At 36.9% G+C, this 6205-nt stretch overlaps 1 protein-coding gene across 2 annotated transcripts in view; it reads right to left on the reverse strand.

The window, feature by feature from the left end:
- Positions 1–224: 224 nt before the first annotated feature.
- The window catches only part of LOC143029163 (proteasome activator complex subunit 4-like), a 200170-nt gene continuing 194189 nt past the window's right edge, over positions 225–6205 (reverse strand). For both annotated transcript variants that reach the window (XM_076191649.1, XM_076191648.1), the window contains one exon: positions 225–6205. This exon is cut by the window's right edge and continues 468 nt beyond it. The gene's annotated coding sequence lies outside the window, so the exon portion shown is untranslated.

Genomic DNA, 6205 nt, shown 5'->3' on the forward strand with positions numbered 1-6205 from the left:
TAGGATGACCCTGATATCTGCATGGACTGGACCCAAATCTTCATGATGTAAGTCATCTCAACCTTCCCACCTTCACCCAGTGTGGGCTTAAGGGGCTGGTACATAGAAACCTAGATTTTAGTGGAAACCCTGCAGCTTTGTGATTAAACTAGACATCTATCAAGTGTAGCTATAGCATTTGTTAGCTTCAAAACATATCATAATCTGGTAAGAAAAAAAACGAGGCAAGAACCACTTTAATTTGAACTATATACATTTACAATAATCAGAAGAAAACACTGCATGATGAAAAAGTTAGCTCTATCTTACATGGATCACAGACAAATCTGAAGAAAACTGCAAAATAAATATTTGCATCCAACTGAAGATGATACTGTACAATCAAATAAAAGTTTTAAATATCTAATAACACACTACCCATAGTGACACAGCTACAGAAATAAAGGAAAAAGTTTTATACAAACAAATAACTTATACATCTGTAACTTTCCCAATACAGACCTCTACAACACTACATAGTAGCAGGTAGCCACTATGGTATATGTTTGTGAGCCAATTTCTTTCCTTGCCAAATAATAATAATAATTGGAATACATGGTGTCTCCCAGATTCAGGATCAGAATTGTGAGCAAAATGTTGCACTGTTATACCCATGCTGGCTCTAGTGTAGTAAAATTTTCTTTTAAAACGTTGGCAATCTACTATTACTCCCCCAGCCCTTATATAATCATATAAAAAATACACTCATAAAAACTAACTTATCAAACTATAGAAACAATCTTTCATACAGAACATTTATACAACTGTCAGACAATGTGCACAAATTGGAAAATGCAAACAAGTTGGAGAAAAGAAGTTATGTAGAATTCATAGAGTGCCAAGCCAAACGTATATTTCATATACAGTAACAATCTCCTATCATGTTTTCCTTCTAATACAATAAAAGGACACACCTAACAACATACACCACCACCACAAAAGAATCCCATTAATTATCCCACTGTTTACAATTCATAAATAGTATCAACATCAGCTTATTACCTATTTTTTATAACATACTGGAAATTTTTTCTTCTGTACTGAAAAGTACAAATTTGCATAAAAAACTGTACCAAATAACATAATGAAGACTATAATTATTTGGTAGTAAAACTCGTTTTTCAGACCCTTGATTCCCATTTCTCTCACATTTCAAATGAGTGTTCAGCACACAATCAGAACTGTCATAATTCCACACTTCAGGCCATGAAATAGTCACAATTCTTTAACCATTTGTAATTCCACACTTCTTACCCATCATACATATACTAAAGGCTTTTTCCCCCTTACAGGCAAATTTCATTACATCTCATTCATCAAATCAACAGTAGCCGTTCCTTTAAAAGAAGTTCCCTTTTTAATCAAAATACACCAAACTTCAAGGACAAACAATTCAATATATTCTTTGTATTTACCTAGTTGTATTTTACGGGACGAGAGCTATGCTTGTAGTGATCCGTTTTCGTATCTCTCCGCATCTAGTTTATTCTTAAAATCATGTATAGTTTTGGCACACACTGTTTCTCCATTTAGTTTGTTCCAGACATCAATCACTCTATGTGGGAAGCTATTCTTTTTCAGGTCTCTTCTGTAACTGTCCTTCTTTAGTTTCTTTTCGTGTCCTCTTGTTTCTCTTCTGTCCAGTTTTCTTAATAGTTTTTTGTGAGGGACTTTGTCAAAAGCTTCTTGTAGATCTCGGAAAGCACAGTCAGCCCATCTGTTCCTTTCCTGTATTATATCCAGTAGTCTTGAGTAAAAACAGATCAAATTTGTGGTATATGATCTTCCCTGTCTAAAACCGAATTGTTTCAAATTTGGTATATTGTTCTCCAGATATTTTATCCTACTTTTTATAACTTTTTCACAAACATACTGTGCCTGTAAAGGAAACCGGTCTGTAATTTGTTGGGTCTTCCTTATTTCCTCCTTTATAAATGGGTACTATATCAGTATTTTTCCAGTCTTCTAATATTTTTCCCTTCCTTGAGTGAGCAACTTATGTTATATATTTTATCTATTAGTTCTTTACATTCTTTTAGTATCCAGTTAGCTATTCCATCTGGGATGTGCAATTTTCTGACATCAAGGTTCATTATTTGGTCCATTATTTCTTTCTGTGATACTGTTATTTCCCTCATGTGAGGGGATTTTACTTCTCTTCCTTCATCCTGAGGTTATACATTTTCTCTAGTGAAAACTGATTTGAAGTGTTTACTCATGACTTCAGCCATTTCTGTATTATCTGTGTATTCCATATTTCCTTGGCGTAGTTTAATTTTTTCCTGTTTATTTTTTATGTATTTACCTAGTTGTATTATACAAGAAGGGGAGCTATGCTTGTGGTGTCCCACCTTTGTATCTCACATCTAGTTTGTTCTTAGATTCATGTATGGTGTCTGCACACACTATTGTTTAATCCACAAATCTTTTATAAAGTGTATGTTGTGTTGTTTGCATGCGTGATTGTGTATAATGCAGCCTTCCATTATATGTTGAGTAGTATGGGGTGAAGTTTTACATCCTGGGTAGTTGTCCATAATGCGGTCATCCAGCCTCTTCTGGTAGCTTAGAGGGGCTGGGTGGTGGCTGCACTACAGTCTGGCCAGGTGGACTCTGTCCTTTCATAAGAAAGAGGATTCAGAGGGATGAATATCAGGGAGTCTGGCATGCAGCAATGTGTTGTATTTTAGTGGAGTAATCTAGGGGCATTCTAATTTTCTAATCTTTCATTATAAAGTCTTTCAGCTAGGCTAAGGACCATTTTAGTTGTTGTTGTTTATAGTTTTGCAATCTTAAATCCATTTTTGTTGTGTGGTAATCATAATTAGGTAAATACAAATCTAAGAGCAAATTAGATATGGCAAGAAACTGAGACGTGACCACAAGCATAGCTCCCCTTCCTGTAAGATACCACTAGGTAAATACTTGCACACACAATTTACACTGTGTAAATATATAGCTGGGAGTTGGGATATAGAGTTGATGAGAGAGTAGGATGGTTTGGGCACATGAAAAAAATGAGTTAAGAAAGATTAGTAAATGAAGTGTGGAAGACAGGTGTAAGGAGGGAACATGAGGGGGCAACCAAGGATGAGATGGATGGATGAGGTAAAAAGGGTATTGAAAAAGAGGGGAATGTCTGTTGAGGAAGGATGGGAGATGACAGAAGATAGGGGTGAATGGAGAATGGTTGTGTATAGATGATGCTATGATGCAAGAGGGGGAGTGGGTGGGGGATGGGGGTTGAGGGAGTATGTGTTAAAAATAAATTGACACAGCCTGAAGGTATTTCTCCTCGATTTCTCCACTTCTGCACGAGAGGATGGAGAGGGGGGTCTCCGATTTAATGAAGCGGCCTTGCTGTGGATGTTCTGTGTCTTGCGACACTACTTCTGACCCTGGGCAGTGGGTGAGATGCAGGGATGACCTGTCACCCAGGAGGAGCCAAGATATGCGAGTTTGAGTTGTTTTTATGTTTTTATTTTTTGGCTATCTCCCTTATAAGGGGGAAAAAGCCTTTGGTATATGTATGTAAATATATAGTCATGGTTACTGCAGTATGAACAAAACAGACATGAACCTGAATGAGCAAAATTGACATATTTCCACTAAAACTTTAAAATCATGGCCAACCTTGTTGGTATGCAAATGACAGCAAGGAATAGTTTTCTAAACTTTGTCAGTATGTCAGTTTCCATAGTGATACTATAGCATCAGTTCTTTGTATGCAGAATTATAAAGCACACTACTTTGAGGACAAAAGACCTTTATACTAAATAAAATATTTCTAGAAATATTCCAAAAATATTCCCAAAGAGCAGGTTAGGGTGCCATTACTTGTGGCAAAGTTCGAGGGGATGGTGTTCGAATCCTGCCACTGGTAAAGTTAAACCAAGGGCATGGTTCATTAAATTCCATTCTACAAAGTCCTCTGTGAGGGGCACCATCCTAGCCTTCCGATATAGGAGTTTGTGACGTTAAACCATATCATAAACAAAGGAATATAGTATACTCCCTCAAAATTTTACTATAGCCACCTTGAGAGACACTGTAGACTATGGTTGGTTTTATCCTGCTTACAAGTGTGCAAATATCACCAGTATATATTAGCAACAAGGGAAATGTTTTCTACAGAAAAACTTTGAAAATATAATTGTTTACCAACAATTTGTGAAATACCGAGTGAAAAAATATGGTCTAAAACTAACTGGTGACCTATATTACTTCATCCAATGAATTTCTACAAAACCTCTTCTCATAACTGACATGTACTAGTTTATGGGCTACTGCCAATGTGAGAATATTCATAGGATGTGAAGGTGTCTTTTGGGGCTTCACTCTATACTGTACACATTGTTGGCTTACACCTACAATCCTAGGTTCTCTCTTGATCATTTACCAATTTTTCAAAATGACAACTGATGCTATTGAGTCAGGTGTTATTATCAACTAACGTCCATACAGCCAACAAGATCTGAATGTCATGTTACAAGATAAAAAAAAAAATCAGTTGTCAGCATTACAATTCTGAATACCAACACAAATATTAAGCTATTGGTGGAATATCCTTCTGTGTGCTGCCAAATGCATACCACCCATCGAAAAAAAGAAGAAAAGAAAAGAAAAGAAGAAAATATATATATATAATAATAATAATAATAATAAATAAATATAAAATAATAATACACATACCAAAATTTTTCCCCACTTACAAGGGAGGTAGCTAAAAAAAACAAAAAACGAAGGTATAAAATCAATTCCCACCCATTCCACCCCCACATACTCCATTCCCATTCACCTCCCCTCCCTCCTCCTTATCTTGGCACCTCCTAGATGACAGGTTCCTGCATCTCACCCGCTGCCCTGGGTCAGAAGCAGTGTCGCAAGACACAGCACATGAACAAGGCCACTTCATTAAATTGGCAAGCATCCCCCCTTAGTCCCCTCATAAAGAAAAAGCGAAGACAGGGAGAAATCCCTTCAGGCTGCATCAAATTATTTTTTCAAACATACTCCCACACACCCCCATCCCCCTACCCACTCCCTTTCATGCATCACAGCATCATCTATACACAATCATTCTCCATTCACCCCTATCTTGTCTTCTCCCGTCCTTAACGGACATTCCCCTCTTTTCCAACGCCCCTTTTACCCCATCCATCCATCTCCTTGGTTGCTCCCCCATGTTCACTCCTTCCACCTCTGCCTTCCACACCTCTTTTACTAATCTTTCTTCACTCATTCTTTCCATGTCTCCAAACTATCCCAATACTCTTTCATCAACCCATCTCCCAACTCCCTTTCCACTCCCATTCTCCTCTTCACCACCTCGTTTCTCACTCTATCCAGCCTAGAAACTCCTATCATACTTCTTAGGCACTTCATCTCAAACACAAACTCCTCCTCTCTCCCTCTCTTATGTTCCATGTTTCTCCCCCATACAGTGCTGTTGGCACAATCACTCCTTCATACAATCTCCTCTTAGCATCCATTCCAAATGTCTATTTCTCATTACACTTTTTAATCCCACAAGGAATTTACTTGCTTCTCTCGATATACATTCTACCTTCACTTCTACTCTCCCCTTCCTTCCACATTTGCACCCAAATATCTAAAACTATTTCCTTCCTCCAGTCTCTCTCCCTCTCCCTTAATACTCACTTCCAGTCTGCTGCCATTTTCTCCCCTTGTACATCTCATTACCTTACTTTTACCCACACTTATCTCCAACTTCTTTAATAACAACAATAATAATAATAATGATATAAAAAAAAAAAAAAAAAAAAAAAAAAATCAAATAAATAAATAAATGAATTGTATGGTTTAACGTCACAAACTTCCCCTAATTGGGAGGCTAGGATGGTGCCCATTACAAAAGACTATGTAGCATGGAATTTCATGAACCATGCCCTTGGTTCAACTTTGCTGGTGGCAGGGTTCGAACCGCCATTCCCTTGACCTTACTGCAAGTAACGAAGCCCTAACCTGCTCGGCCAGCGAGCTTAAAAAACAATAATAATAATAATAAATAAATAATGAATGAATACAAAAATAAGGGGAAAAAAACAAAATTATTAAATATAATAACAAACATATATATATATATATATATAAAATAACAAAAAACCAATACCTGATTTATGTGATTTAAATTTGTGAAAGTCCT

The sequence above is a fragment of the Oratosquilla oratoria genome, chromosome 10, assembly GCF_046742065.1.
Source record: "Oratosquilla oratoria isolate Oo_2021 chromosome 10, ASM4674206v1, whole genome shotgun sequence".
Lineage (NCBI taxonomy): Eukaryota > Metazoa > Arthropoda > Malacostraca > Stomatopoda > Squillidae > Oratosquilla > Oratosquilla oratoria.